At 43.7% G+C, this 15,760-nt stretch overlaps 1 long non-coding RNA gene across 3 annotated transcripts in view; it reads left to right on the top strand.

The window, feature by feature from the left end:
- The first annotated feature begins 4,152 nt into the window (after nt 1–4,152).
- LOC138739870 (uncharacterized) overlaps nt 4,153–15,760 on the top strand; it is a 129,771-nt gene continuing 118,163 nt past the window's right edge. For 2 of the 3 annotated variants that reach the window (XR_011342505.1, XR_011342503.1), the window contains exon 1: nt 4,153–4,214. This is a non-coding gene — a long non-coding RNA (uncharacterized lncRNA). Of the gene's footprint in view, nt 4,215–9,367; nt 9,730–15,760 lie in introns of those variants that run through there. The other variant, XR_011342504.1, reaches the window with a different exon arrangement.

A 15,760-nucleotide genomic window follows, 5' to 3' on the forward strand; every position in this document is an offset into this window, starting at 1 on the left:
AAGGGGGAATTGTTAAAGGTTTACCTTAGGTATGAATTCCAAATTCTTGAAAATTCATCCTACCTGTTTCTGAGGTTCTACGTGATCTTCTCCAGAGGAACACAATGATGCATTTCTTTCTTCCAGTGGGCTAAACCTAGTTGGGAATCAGATTTCCAAGGATCTGCTATGGATTTCCTGGCTACTGGTAAAGTGTGTTTAACAAATTTTAATTGATATTTTGACAGCCTCATTTTAGGTTTTGCATCTTCTAAATTCCCTGATAAAAATAATTCAGGTAACCAAGTGTATCAAATTCCAGTATTTTTTCCAGAAGATTACTCAAACTTCCCCAGAAAGGCCTCATTTTAGGGCATGACCAGGTAGCATGCAAGAAAGTACCTATTTCTTAATCACATTGAAAACAATGATCTGATATTTCTGATTTGAATTTATGTAACTTTTGTGCAGTAAGGTATAGCTGATGCAAGAAGTTATATTGCACCAGCCAAGAGTCAAGAATACTCCTTGGACACACCTGACAAATACTGCCCCATCTATCTCTTGCAGAAAGGAGATGCCAGTCAATAGGTGATAGTCAAAGCTTCCCTGAACAACAATCCCGTAATTTCACCACTATTCCAAAATGTGAAGGGGTGAAGGGAGTGAAGGGGGTGGAGAGCTGGAAAAAAGACAATGGGAAAGGGAAGGGAAGGAGAATGGGTACTCTACACGAGACACAACTCTGTTGTGAAGTTCCTTGGAGTCCACTTAACTAGTGACCTATCATAGACATCTTGTCACTTGTCAGGAAGGTGCAACAGTGACTGCACTTCCTGATAAGAATAAAATGGGCAAAACTACCAGCCATAATTATGTGAACCTTCTAGAGGAGCATCCTGACTGACTGCATCACTACTGTACAATTACTGCAGTGAAATGGATCAGAGGTCAATTCACAGGACCATAAGAATGGCAGAGAGAGTCTCTGGAGTCTCCCTCCCCCTCCCCTTCCTCCTCATTGATGTGATCTACTGGGATCTTTCACTGATCATTGAGGACCCCTCCCACACTGAACATAGCATCTTTCAGCTGCTCCCATTGGGGAAGAGATACAGGAGTATCAGACCCAGAACCACCAGGCTGAGGAACAGCTTCTTTCCACGGGCAGTGAGAATGCTGAACAACTAAAGAAACTGCTCACAGTAACCATCCGAGACTCTCATATTCATGAAACGATATTTATGTATGCGGGGGTGGGGGGGGTGGGGGCAAGGAGGAAGTTTTTACAATGAATTACAGGTGTTGTTAAATCCTGAATTGTTGTTGATGGGAAATTTTGAGAATATAACTCCTAAACTATCTTTATTAGATTTTCAATTGAAATTTGTTAAATTAATTTTGGTGATAGCATGGAAATGTATCACTATTACCTGGAAATCAGATGCTTCATTAACATCAGGAAGATGCCAAACACAGATTCAAAGTTGTATCCCTTTAGAAAAAAATTATATATGACTGTCTTGGGTAAACTTATACCTCTCATTTTGTTTATTTTAGATTGGTCACAGTGTTTGAGCTATTGAAAGAAAATAGACACACACACACCGAGAGCAGTTCAGTTTATACAAATGTTTATTACAAATTCAAAAGCTGATTTCACACTACAATATGTAAGCCCTTCCCAACTATACTTATCAATGCTTGGACTGGTCCCAACTGCCGAAGTGAGGCAACAACTGCACACATGTAGTTGGTTGTCAGGGCGCCGGTAGTAGCTTCTCCACCTCCCCTGACTGGGACGTTGGCTGGACTCCAGAAGTTCTTCTTGCTGAGAGATGTTGCCACCTCTCGGAGAGTCTCAAACTTCAGCAGCAGGACCATGGCTTATACTACCCAAAAACTGCTTACCTAAGCACCTATTCCCAGCACAGCAAGAAAGATAAGTAAGCAAGCTAGCATGCTAGGCTTTTAACGAATAACATAATGTTCAGCTTATCACTTTGAATACAATGGTTTATTTTGCATCAAGGCTAGGCCTCTGACAGTCTGTGACCAAAACAAGCAGGAAGATTAAATGTTTTTGGTACACAGATGTCCTTTCGTCAGATAACAGCATCTCTGGCCCCTTGGTGGAATTCAGCTTATGTCTGCTGATTCTAAAACACAAGCAGGTTCTCAGCCTTGCAGAACCCGAGCTGCAAGTTTAAAAAAACAGGTTAGAATCTTCCATTACAATGACTTGAATGGTAAATATTCTGTATTTTTTCCAAGTTTGGACACCGTATGCTTGAATAATGGGATTAAAACTATAAATAGTTTCTTTGAATCTTCCAAACTGATGAAGTTTTTCCTGAAAATAAGTAAGGGCTTTATTAGGAAATTTTTTTCTTTGAGATCCTGGAGCGTCATCCGAAGGAATGTTAGATTTAGGTTTTAGTTTAGTGGGGTTAGTATGGGTTGGGGGTGGGGGGGAGGGTTAGTAGGATTTTTAATGTTTTTTTTTTCTTTTGTTCTTTATTATATATTAATCAACTTATATTTGGCAACTCTGTATTATTGTGATTTATGATTTATTCATTGCTGTCATATATGTGTTGATTTTAAATAAAATATTCAAAAAAACAGAAGGGGAGAGGCAGCATAAAGGAAATTATAAGCTGGTTAGCCTGACATCAATGGTTGGGAAGATGCTGGAGTCGATTGCAAAGGATTTGGTTGCAGGTACTTGGAAGCACATGACAGGATAGGCCAAAGCCAGCATAGTTTCCTTAAGGGAAAATCTTGCCTGGCATCCCTATTGGAATTCTTTGAGGAAGTGACAAGCTGGCTGGATAAGGGAGATGCAGTGGGTGTTGTGCACTTGAATCTTCAGAAGGCATTTGACAAGGTGCCGATCGTGAGGCTACTGAACCAGATAAGAGCCCACGATATATCAGAAAACATACTTGCATGGGTAGAGCATTGGCTGATTTGCAGGAAGCAGAGAGTTGCAGCACAAGGATCATATTCTGATTGGCTGCCAGTTGTTGATGGTGTTCCACGGGGGTTGGCGTTGGGGCCATTTCTTTTTATGCTGTATGTTAATGATTTGGATTATGGAATGAATGGTTTTGTGGCCATGTGTATGGATGAGACGAAGGAGGAGCAGGTCGAGTAGAGGAAACAGGAAGGCTGAAGAAGGACTTAGAAAAAAGGGCAGAATTAAATCTAATGTCAGACCGTGTGCGATCATGCACTTTGGTAGAAAAAATAAATGGGCAGAATATTTTTTAAATGGGGAAACATTGAAAATGCCCAGATGCAAAGGATCCTGGGAATCTTCATGTAGGGTAGCCTGAAGATAAACTTGTGTGTTGAGCCATTGGTGAAGATGGCAAATGCAATGCTGGCATTCATTTCAAGAGGAATACTATCAGAGCAGGGGTGTGATGTTGAAGTTTTACAGACCACTGGTGAGACCTCCCTTGGAGTATTGTGAGCAGCTTTGAACTTCTCATTTAACAAAAGATGTGTTGACATTGGAGACAGTTCTAAGGAGGTTCACTATGATGATTCTGGGAATGAGAGGGTTGTCATATGAGGAGCTTTTGTCTTATCTGGGCCTGAACTCATTGGAATTTAGGAGAATGAGGGGGATCATTTTAAATGGTGAAAGAGGTAGACAGTGTAGATTTAGAAACAAACATGAGAGTCTTGGACAAGAGTACACAACTTCAAGATTGAAGGGCATCCTCTTAGAACAGAGATGCATAGGATGATTTTCAGCCAGAGTGTGGCAAATCTGTAGACTTTGTTGACACAGGCAGTTGTGCAGGCCCCATCATTGGGTGTATTTAAGACAGAAATTGATAGGTTTTTGATTACAAAGGCATCAAAGACTATAGTAAGAAGGCTGGGCAGTGGGGCTGAGTGGGATAATGGATCAGCTCATAATTCAATGGCGGGGCAGACTCGATGGGCTGAATATCCTTTTTCAGCTCCTACTGTATGTCTTATTGACCTAAATGTTTTTTTTTGTATCTGTGTTTACAAAGGAAACTAGCACACAGTCAAGGGAAGTGAGACAAACAAGCAGAGAGGTCATGGAATCTGTACAGATTAAAACGGAGATATTGCAAATAAGGGTGGATAAATCCTGAGGACATGGTGAGATATTCCCTTTGTCCTTGAGGGAGGATCACATAGAAGTTGCAGGGGCCTTGGCAACAGGTGTGGTGCCGAAGGATTGGAAGGTAACTCCTGTTGTTCCGTTGTTTATAAAAGGTTCCAGATATAATGCAGGAAATTATAGGCTGGTGAGCTTGATGTCAGTAATAACATTATTGGAAGGTGTTCAAACAGATCAGATATACAAGTATTTGGATAGTTAATGTGGCTTTGCGCATGGTAGGTCATAAACCAACAAATCTTTTTCAGGGTATTACCAGGGAAGTTGATGAAGGCAGAGGATGTTGTTTATATATAAGACCTTTGACAAGTTCCCACATGGGAGCTTAGTCAGGAAGGTTCACTCGTTTAGTATTCATGATGAGGTTGTACATTGGAATCTGCATTGACTTTGTGGGAGAAGCCAGACAGTGGTAGTGGATGACTGCTTCTCAGAATTGAGGGCAGTGACTAGTGTTGTGCCTTAAGGATCAGTGCTAGGTCCATTGGCAAGAGGTCATCGATGGATATGGGTGGGAGGGCACAAGAGTTGAGAAGTGATGGGGGAGACCTTAACTCTCTGAATGGAAAGGGAAGGAGTTGGAAAGCTGAAGGAAAGAAAAGAGGGATGGGGAAGAGAGGAAGACAAGGGATTGGCCTAAAGCAAAGTGGAGATTAATTTTAATGCCATCAGTCTGGAGGGTTCCCAGATGGAATATGAGGTGTTGTTCCTCCAATTTATGGGTGGTGTCAGTCTGGCAGTGCATGAGACCATGGACAGACATGTCAGTGCTGGATTGGGAGTATGGAATTTAAAAGGTTGGCCACTGGGAGTCCCCACCATTGCTACAGACAGAGAGATCTCCCAGTCTGCATCCAGCCTCACTGATGTAGGGAAGGTCACATCTCAAGTACCAGATGCAGCAGATGACCTCTGCAGATGCACAAATGAAGTGTTGCTTGACTTAAAAAGACTGTTTGGGGCCCAAAATGGTAGTGAGGAAGGAGATATGATGCCATTTCCTACAGTTGCAGGGGTAGGTACCAAGGGGATGATTGCTGGGAAGGGATGAGTGGATGAGGGAGTAGCAGAGGGAGTGGTCACTGCACAGAAGGGAACAGAGGGGAAGATGTGTTTGGTGGTGGGATCATGTTGTCAGTGATGGAAACTGTGGATATGTTGGATACGGAGGCTGGTGGGGTGGTAGTTGAGGACAAGGGGAATCCTGCCCTTGTTGCGTCTAGTGGGGCAGAGGAGGCCTGGACAGAGGAGGCCAGGGCAGATATTTGTGAAATGGAGGAGATGTGGGTAAGGGCTGATTTAATTGTGGTGGAGCGTGGAGGGGAGGCCATGTTTTCTGAAGAAGGGGAACATCTCGGTTGACCTGGAATGGAATACATCATCCTGGGAGCAGATGTGATGGAGATGGAAGAATTGCAAAAAAGGAATCAAATTTTTACAGAGGACAGGGTCTGAAGAGGTACAGTCGAGCTACTTGCAGGTGTTGGTAGGTTTGTAGAAAAGGATCCAAGTGAATTTGAGGTTGGGATGAAAGTTAGCAGCAAAGTGGATAATGTTGAGGAGCATGCCATGGGTGTATGAGGCAGCACCATTGTAGTTGTCAATGTAGCGGAGGAGATTTGAGTGGCCTTGTATCATGGATTGCTCCACTTAGCTAACAAAAAGGCAGGCATAGCTGGGGCCCTATGCAGGAACCCATGGCCACCTCAATGACTTGGAGAAATTGGGATGAGTCAAAGGAGAAGTTATTAAGACAGAGGGGGCTGGTGGTGGAGGGAAAATGGTTTGATATGTGGTTGGTAAATAAACAAAGGGCTTTGGGGCCTACTGGTATGGGGCTGGAGGTGTATTGGAATTGGCTGTCTATAATGAAAGAGAAAATTCAGGGAATTGGATGTTGTTGAAATGATAGAGGGCACGTGAGGGACTGGACCAAGGGGGATAAAACAGAGTAGAGGTAAATGGATGCCAATTCGGTGGCACAAGAGAAACTACTAGGACAAATGGGTTTGTGGATCTTTGCTAGGAGGCAGAACCAGCCAGTGAGTGTTTGTAAACACTGAGGTTGGAGGCTGTGGCAGGGAGATGACAGGAAGTGATGAGGTTGGAGATGGTATGTGAGATGGTGGCTTGATTCTTCTTGATGTAAGTAAGTGGAGGTCTCTTATAGCTGTTGTCTGGCTTCAGCAAGGAAGGGGTCAGTGCACCAGACCAGATCAGCACTGCTCTTGTCTGCAAGTTTGATGTTGATGTTGAGATTGGTGTGGAGTAAATGGAGGGAAGAGCATTCCGAGGAAGTGGGATTAGAATAAGTGAGACAAGTGGTAAAGTTAAGATGGTTGATGTTCAGCAAAAGTTAAAAATATATTGATCTAGATTAGGCAGCTGACCAGGAAGAATAAAGTGGGAAAAGAGTCTTCAGCGCGGGTGTAGATTAATCTTGGTAGATGAGGGTGTGGAGATAGAGATGATTGAAGAAGGGTTCGGCATCATGGCATGCAGGGAGCTTGATGACGTCTGGGTAAAGGGGGGTGAAGATGAGGGCTCTACAGAAAAGGAATGTAAAGGCCAGGCAGGGGTCAGAGTCAAGTCAGGGTGGTTGAGGGTGTCAGTGGGAGGAGGGTAAGGGTTGAAAGAGGTGGGAAATGGAGGTTTGGGGAAGTCGCAGTAGGCAGGTGGAGGTTTGGGGAGGTCAGAGGGTGGAGGTGACATGTAGGGTGGGTCAGAGGAGAATGGGGGGAGATGAGATGGTATTGAGGGCTAGGATGTAAGAATAAAGGGAAAGCTTAAAGGAATCAATAGTATTATGTAGGTAGAGTTGTAACAGGATAGGGAAGGGTAAGGAGTGGATGTGTGGCAGTGGGGGGTGGGGATGGGTGAGGGATGAGGCAGTGGGATCCAGCAGCAGAGGAATCCAAGATGCTAGTGTTGCAAAGACTGAGGTTGGTGTGGGAATTGGTCTGCACCTCAGAATGGATGACGGAATAGGGGTGGTCAAGACCAGAGTTAGTACCTGGGTCGATGGATGCATTTGGAGCTCCAGACTGTGGGCAGCAGGGACCGGAGTGGAAACCCTCATTGGAGGCATTTAAAGCTCTAGCTTGTGGGTGAGGGTTTACGGTGGAGGCTCCAGCAAGGGTAAAGTCAGATGGAGGTGGAAACCTGCGTCGAAAGTTGCAGAGGCTGTCATCTCTAAGGAGGTGAGCTTTCAAGAGCTGAAAGGTGCCAGGAACATCAAGAACCGGCAGCTGAAGGCTTGGATCTGGCGGAGGATGAAGGCAGATCGTGCAAGTGAGGTCCCTTGGTCTGGTAACGAGTGAGGGAGCATCCGCTGGTATCTTCATATGGAGGGGAGGTTGATCTGTAGAATTCAATGAGCAAAGTGAAGAAAGCAGGAGGCAATATTAATAGAATTCATTGAGAATTGAGTATAATAGTTGGAATGTTATGGTAAAGTTGTACAAGACATTGGTGAGGCAAATTTCAAGTATTGTTTGTAGTTTTTGTCATTTAACTACCAGAAACATAGTAATAGGATTAAAACAGTGCAGATAAGATTTACTAGGGTATGTCCAGGACTTGAGGAACTGAGTTACAGGGAAAGATTAAACAGGTTAGAACTTTATTTCCTGGAGAGCAGAAGTATGAGGGGAGATTTGATAGAGGTCCATAAAATTATTATGGATATAGACAGAGTAAATGTAAGTAGGCTTTTTCCACTGAGATTGGGTGAGATACACACCAGAGGACATGGATGAAGGATGAAAGGGGAGATGTTTGGGGGGAATTTCTTCATGCAGACAGTAGTGGGAGAGTGGAACAAGCTGCCGGCTGAAGTCATGAATGTGGGCCACACACCAGGGGATACATTTAAAGTGAGGGGAGGATGTTTAAGGGGCATTTTCAGGGCAACTATTTTTCACAGAATATGGTAGGTTTTTGGAAAACAAACCGCCGGGAGTAGTTGTGAAACAAATATAATAATGGTTTTCAGAAAGCTTCTTAATAGACACATGTATCTGAAGGGGTTGGCAAGCAGAAATTTTTAGCTTGATTTAGGCATCTTGTTTGGCACAGACACGTGAGCCAAATGGCCTGTTCAACTGCTGTAATAGGTTCTGTGTTCCTGGGGAAATTATGATTTAAAGATCACCCAGTGATTTATTACTGTTGCTGCAGGCTTACTGCGTAGTTAGGGTTTAAAATAGATGAAGGTAAACAGGAAAGAAGCAGTTTGCCACTCAGAGCTGCAACATTTTTCTTTGCAAGGGAAGTTATTTGGAGGATGTTTGTAGGCTTGTTGTTCATACTGCAAGATCTTTTTGTAACGTTCCTCAGAGAACTGCGCTGTATCAGGGTTAAAGTTCCACTGCTTTTGGATAGAGCCCAGATAAGATTACAGGGAAATAGAAACCATTCTCTGCACTATTCCAGAAACATTTTTACTAGTAGCAACAGCAGCTTGTGTTTATAAAAAGCCCTTAATGTAGCATGATGTCACAAAACACTCTCCAGGTGAATTAGAAGTGCAATTTGAATTCAAGCCCTCTATTAGGAATAATAGCCTTGCTTTTTAAGTCAGTGGCAAAGTGAAAATGAACTATAGAATGACTTCATTCTTTCTGCATGGTCATAATGGCCGATTAATTCTATACCTCCTCCTGGTAGAACAATCCAATTTTCTGATTTTTAGCCAAACCTCTCTGTGGTAAACCACTGTCATATATAATTATCTAGTCAAGCACGCCTATTGGCCGGTGGTACAAGTGGCTCCCTCCCCACAGGCACCTGCATAAAAGTGACTGTTCCATAGCCCCCTGATACTCTGTGCAGGACAACCGAACAGTAAGGACAAGTTCTTAAGTGAATAAAAGCCTATTGGGTTTTCTACAATAGTCTCTGGAATGATTGATGGCGCATCACTCTCAAATGTCTATTCTATTCCATTTTAAGGGAGTGTTTGTTTCTATGAATTGTGACAGAATATTTTGAGGTGGTTTGGGAGGAATTGTTAGAGTAGGTTACACACAAACATTTTAAAGCACAGAATATTTGCAGGACTTTTGCAGAATGCTTTTTACAAAAAGAACAACAAAGTTGCAGAATACAGCTTGCCTGGGAACATGTGATCTTTGCAAGCTGGAGAGAACAGTTTTGCTCTCAGAGAGGGAGGGAGTGAAACAGTGAGGAGAGACACAGAAATCAGTTCCAGAAGGACAAAGCTGGCAAACTTTGGAAGGCTGTCTGGTCAAAGGAGAAGGCTGGCAGTCTGAAAGGTGACCTGAAAGAAAGAGGATGATCTGGAGAACCCTGAAGGGGGAAAGTTTCGTCAGCAAGATTGATTGAGAAGGAATCAGTTGCAGATGTCCTGGAAAAGGAATCTCTCTCTGAAAACCAGCAAGAACCCTCCTGAATGGTAACCATTTGCCTGTTAAGCACCAAGGACTGGTGAACTTTGTTAATGTTAACTTCTGTGCACAGTACAAGAATTGCCTGCAACCAGTGAGATTGGACTGTGATCCAAAGAACTTTTCTAATCTTAAATCAACATTACACACACCTGCGCTTAGTATTAGAAGGTAGGTTAAGTTATAAGTTAAAGTTTAATTCTGTTTTCTTGTTCAATTATAATTAAAAACTACTTTTGTTTAAGTAACCCTGTGTTGTGGTGCTTATCTATTGCTACTGGTTTTTGGGGTCCTCCTGACTCCATAACAGTATGTTATTTATAAAGACAATGAATTTCAGATCCCAACTACTCTTAGTCAAAAGGAATTCCCAGAGCTTACTCTCTTTTTAATTGTTTATGGCCTGATCCCAGCTGGATGCATCACCACCAGTGACACTCACACCCACAGTGAAGAAGTACTTGGAGATGCTGGTTTTGAAGCATATCAGCTCCTGTCTGAGCAGCAACGTGGATCCATTCCAAGTCACCTACCACAGCAACAGGTCTACGGCAGATACCATCTCACTAGCTCAACACCTAGAGCAGTGGTCCTCAACCTTTACCTTTCCACTCACATCCCACTTTAAGTAATTCCTATGCCATCGTTGTTCTGTGATTAGTAAGGGATTGCTTAAGTTGGGATGTGAGTGGGAAGAGAAGGGTGAGAATCATTGCTCTAGACCCAATTATTACTGAAATATTTTGTTTGAGAAAAATGGTCATTGGCCCATTTCCTTTGGAGTTATGAAATCGTGCACATAACAAGTCAATTAAGGACAATTAAAACAGTGGTTTTCAAACATTTTCCTTCCACCCACATACAACCTTAAGCAGTCCCTTACTAATCACAGCATTGATGGCATAGGGAATAGTTAAAGAGGTATGGGAGAGGACAGAAAAAAGGTTGGGATCCACTCACATGGGCAGTAAAGATGCATAGATCGGATGTTCATTATTGATTTTATTTTGTCACTTCACAACTTCTCCTCCTCAAAGCTAATTAGAAAACTCCAAGACTTGGGCCACTGTGTAATAGGATCTTGGATTTCCTCATTTCCAGACCCCAATCAGTGCAGATTGGCAAGAGCATTTCTTCCACAATCTACATCAGCTACAGAGCACCACTGGGCTGTGAACTAAGCCCCCACTCTTCTCATTTTGCACCAATTCTTCTTTGGCTTGGCTTCGCAGACGAAGATTTATGGAGGGGGTAAATGTCCACGTCAGCTGCAGGCTCGTTTGTGGCTGACAAGTCCGATGCGGGACAGGAAGACACGGTTGCAGCGGTTGCAGGGGAAAATTGGTTGGTTGGGGTTGGGTGTTGGGTTTTTCCTCCTTTGCCTTTTGTCAGTGAGGTGGGCTCTGCGGTCTTCTTCAAAGGAGGTTGCTGCCCGCCAAACTGTGAGGCGCCAAGATGCACGGTTTGAGGCGATATCAGCCCACTGGCGGTGGTCAATGTGGCAGGCACAAGAGATTTCTTTAGGCAGTCCTTGTACCTCTTCTTTGGTGCACCTCTGTCACGGTGGCCAGTGGAGAGCTCGCCATATAACACGATCTTGGGAAGGCGATGGTCCTCCATTCTGGAGATGTGACCCACCCAGCGCAGCTGGATCTTAAGCAGCGTGGACTCGATGCTGTCGACCTCTGCCATCTCGAGTACTTCGACGTTAGGGATGAAAGCGCTCCAATGAATGTTGAGGATGGAGCGGAGACAACGCTGGTGGAAGCGTTCTAGGAGCCGTAGGTGATGCCGGTAGAGGACCCATGATTCGGAGCCGAACAGGAGTGTGGGTATGACAACAGCTCTGTATACGCTTATCTTTGTGAGGTTTTTCAGTTGGTTGTTTTTCCAGACTCTTTTGTGTAGTCTTCCAAAGGCGCTATTTGCCTTGGCGAGTCTGTTGTCTATCTCATTGTCGATCCTTGCATCTGATGAAATGGTGCAGCCGAGATAGGTAAATTGGTTGACCATTTTGAGTTTTGTGTGCCCGTTGGAGATGTGGGGGGGGCTGGTAGTCATGGTGGGGAGCTGGCTGATGGAGGACCTCAGTTTTCTTCAGGCTGACTTCCAGGCCAAACATTTTGGCAGTTTCCGCAAAACAGGACGTCAAGCGCTGAAGAGCTGGCTCTGAATGGGCAACTAAAGCGGCATCGTCTGCAAAGAGTAGTTCACGGATAAGTTTCTCTTGTGTCTTGGTGTGAGCTTGCAGGCGCCTCAGATTGAAGACACTGCCATCCGTGCGGTACCGGATGTAAACAGCGTCTTCATTATTGAGGTCTTTCATAGCTTGTTTCAGCATCATGCTGAAAAGAGGGTTGGTGCGAGAACACAGCCTTGCTTCACGCCATTGTTAATGGAGAAGGGTTCAGAGAGCTCATTGCTGTATCTGACCCGATCTTGTTGGTTTTCGTGCAGTTGGATAATCATGTTGAGGAACTTTGGGGGGCATCCGATGCGCTCTAGTATTTGCCAAAGCCCTTTCCTGCTCACGGTGTTGAAGGCTTTGGTGAGGTCAACAAAGGTGATGTAGAGTCCTTTGTTTTGTTCTCTGCACTTTTCTTTGAGCTGTCTGAGGGCAAAGACAATGTCAGTAGTTCCTCTGTTTGCGCGAAAGCCGCACTATAATTTTGGGAGAATATTCTCGGCGACACTAGGTATTATTCTATTTAGGAGAATCCTAGCGAAGATTTTGCCTGCAATGGAGAGCAGTGTGATTCCCCTGTAGTTTGAGCAGTCTGATTTCTCGCCTTTGTTTTTGTACAGGGTGATGATGGTGGCATCACGAAGGTCCTGAGGCAGTTTTCCTTGGTCCCAACAAAGCTTGAAAAACTCATGCAGTTTGACATGCAGAGTTTTGCCGCCAGCCTTCCAGACCTCTGGGGGGATTCCATCCATACCTGCTGCTTTGCCACTTTTCAGTTGTTCGATTGCCTTATATGTCTCATCCTGGGTGAGGACTTCATCCAGCTCTAGCCTTAGGGGCTGTTGAGGGAGCTGGAGCAGGGCGGAATCTTGGACTGAGCGGTTGGCACTGAAAAGAGATTGGAAGTGTTCTGACCATCGGTTGAGGATGGAGATCTTGTCGCTGAGGAGGACTTTGCCATCTGAGCTGCGCAGCGGGCTTTGGACTTGGGGTGAGGGGCTGTACACAGCCTTTAGAGCCTCGTAGGAACCCCTGAAGTCACCAATGTCCGCGCTGAGCTGGGTTCGTTTGGCGAGGCTAGTCCACCACTCATTTTGGATCTCCCGGAGTTTGCACTGAAGATGGCTGCATGCGCGACGGAAGGTTTGTTTCTTCTCTGGACAGGACGGCTTTGTAAGGTGAGCCTGGTGGGTATAATAATTACTGGGTGGCATAATACGACAACAATACCACAGTAGTGGGCTGTTTAAAACGTGGTGATGAGTCAGCGTACAGGAGGGACATTACAAACATGGCTGAATGGTGTTCTAACAACAATCCCACACTCAATGTCAGCAAAACCAAGGAGCTGCTTGTGGTCTTTAAGAAGGGAAAGCCAAAGGTGTACTGGTCAGTGATGATTGGGAAATCAGAGGTGGATTGGGCGAGCAAATTTAAACCTTGGGAGATACTATCTCAGAGGATCTTTCCTGAAACGAGCATACTAATGTCACCATGAAGATGGCAAGTTAGGAGTTTGCAGAGATTTGGCATAACACAATGATGCAACCAACATGGTACATGGTAGACATTTGCAAAGATCTTCAATGACATATCAAACTGCTTATGAAACATAGCCATTGGCGAGCCTTCTTTATGATTCCATTGACACATAGGTCCCAGGATGGATCTTCAGAGATATTGGCACCCATAAATGTGAAAATCTTTACCCTTCCCACAGCTGACCCCACGTTGAGAACTAGTTTGTGTTCTCCTTGTGTCCCCTTCCTGAAGTTCATAATCAGTTCTTTAGTTTTGCCTGTGTTGACTGTGAAGTTGCTGTTGTGACACCATTTATCTCACTCCTCTGCAATTCTTCTTTGCCGTTTGTGATTCTGCCAGCAATTGTGGTGCGTCATCAGCAAACTTGGCATTTGAATTGTGCCTAAGCACAGAAATGTGGGTGTAGAGAGAGAGAGCAGAGCAGTGGACTAAGCACACATCCTAGAGGAGTGCCTGTATTAATGATTAGTGAGAAAGATCTGTTGTTCTGATCACCATCAATTGATCTTCCTATGAGGAAGTCAAGGATCCAGTGGCAGAGTAAGGTGCAAAGGCCAAGGTTTTGAAGCTTGCTGATCAGTACTGAGGGAAATGTGTTGTTGAAAGCAGTCTGTAATGGATGAAAGCAGCCTGATGTATTTGTTATCAAAGTGATCTAGGGCTGAGGAAGGAGCTAGTGAGATTGCATCTGCTGTGTATCGATTCTGGCAGTAGGTGAATTGCAGCGAGTCCAGGTCTTTACTTAGGTACAAGTTCATTCTGGCCTCGAGAAAGTCAGACCTACCTTAACATTGGAGCCTTGGTCTGAAGTTCTTCTTCCTCCATGAGCGACGAGAGTGACCGTGGCATGAGTCCAGATGACAGCGATGCCACTTATCCCTGGAGCTGAAGAAGATGATGCTGGAGTCCAGAAGAAGATCATTGAACTGCAAAGACTAGGAGAACAAGCACGCTTGTGCGAAGGTTCGCACGTACGCAGAATGGACCAAATGGAAATGTGATGGGAGAATGGTAAAACAGCTGCCAGTAGCGTTACTGTACAAGGTCGGCCTCCTTTAGAATCAGAGGCAGAATCAGAAGCTATTTTTTTAACATTGAGTGATATAGAAAGACAAATGGAGGAGTGGAGGAGGATGAAGATGAAGAGCAACAGGCCCAATAATAGAAGAAATGAAAATTATGGAGGTGAAGGCACCTGAAACTAGAGGACAGGATATGGACAGGGAATTGATGAATCAATTAGAGGCAATGAGTGAGAAGATGGATACGCAATTAGTGTCTGTAAGGCGTGATGTTAATACTCAATTTGAATATGTTAAAGGAGAGATGAAGATTATCAAGGGAGAAATGAAAGGATATGTTAAAGTGATTGATAAAATTAAAACACAAGTTCAGAAAGTTGAACATTTCCAGGTATATCATGATGAAGTGGACAAGTGTAAAGATGTGGCTGATAAGTTGGAAGGTTCAGTTACGGCCTGGAGTGCCGAGAAGAAAGAGGTTTTACAAAAAAATGACATATTGGAAAGTCATAGTCGAAGAAATAATGTGAAGATTGTTGGGTTGATAGAAGATGTTGAAGGTCCTCATCCTGGGCCATTATCTAGACAGGCACCATGCTCTGTTCTGATTAGATGTCTGCGTTATCAGGATAAAGAGACAATTTTAAGGGCGGTGGTCGAGAATGTTCATCAATTTCAAAGCCCATTGGTAGTGGCTGATATGAGTGCGGTGGTTGTGAAAAGAATGAAGGAATTTAACCCAGCTAAATCAACATTGTGGAAGAAATAAAGAAAGTTTTCTTTTCATCACCCTGCTGCACTTAATGTGCTTCTGGAAGTTAACCAAGCGAGATTTTTCGTAAATCAAATTCAAGCTTTGGAATTTGCCAGTTCTGTTCCAAATAATAAAAGCATTCAACAAGTCAATATGTAAACTGCAGATATTCAACAAACTGTGAAGAAACAAGCTGAAGAGAAAGAGTTGACACAACACGAAATGGAAGACCTTGATGAAGTACAAATCAATAGAAATCTTAAAGCAACTAGACCTAAAGATGAACAGTTTATGGTTGAAATTCATATAATGACTGTTCTCTCGGGGGGTGGTGGTTGGGGTTTTCCTTATCCCATCCTAGCTATTATGTACCACCAAGTGGCAAGACCCATTTCCTGCACAATTGAAGGCGGTAGTACTTGTCTTTTTTTATTCAGTGCTGTGTTTTTTGGGGGCGGGTTGTTTTCTTTTCTTTTTTTTTTACTTTCTTTCTTTGGATGGAGATGTCAAGTGTGGTTAACAGTTTTAAGATGTGGGAAATCCAAGAGGAGAGGCAAAGGAGAGTTTTGAATTATTGGGAAGTAGTTTAATGGGTAATAGTGAGGTATTACATTTTGTAAGTTTTAATATAAAGGGTCTTAATAGATTAAAAAAGAGAGGGTAATAGCTTATTTGAAGAAAATGAAAGTATATATTGCT

Source organism: Narcine bancroftii, chromosome 7 (genome assembly GCF_036971445.1).
Source record: "Narcine bancroftii isolate sNarBan1 chromosome 7, sNarBan1.hap1, whole genome shotgun sequence".
Lineage (NCBI taxonomy): Eukaryota > Metazoa > Chordata > Chondrichthyes > Torpediniformes > Narcinidae > Narcine > Narcine bancroftii.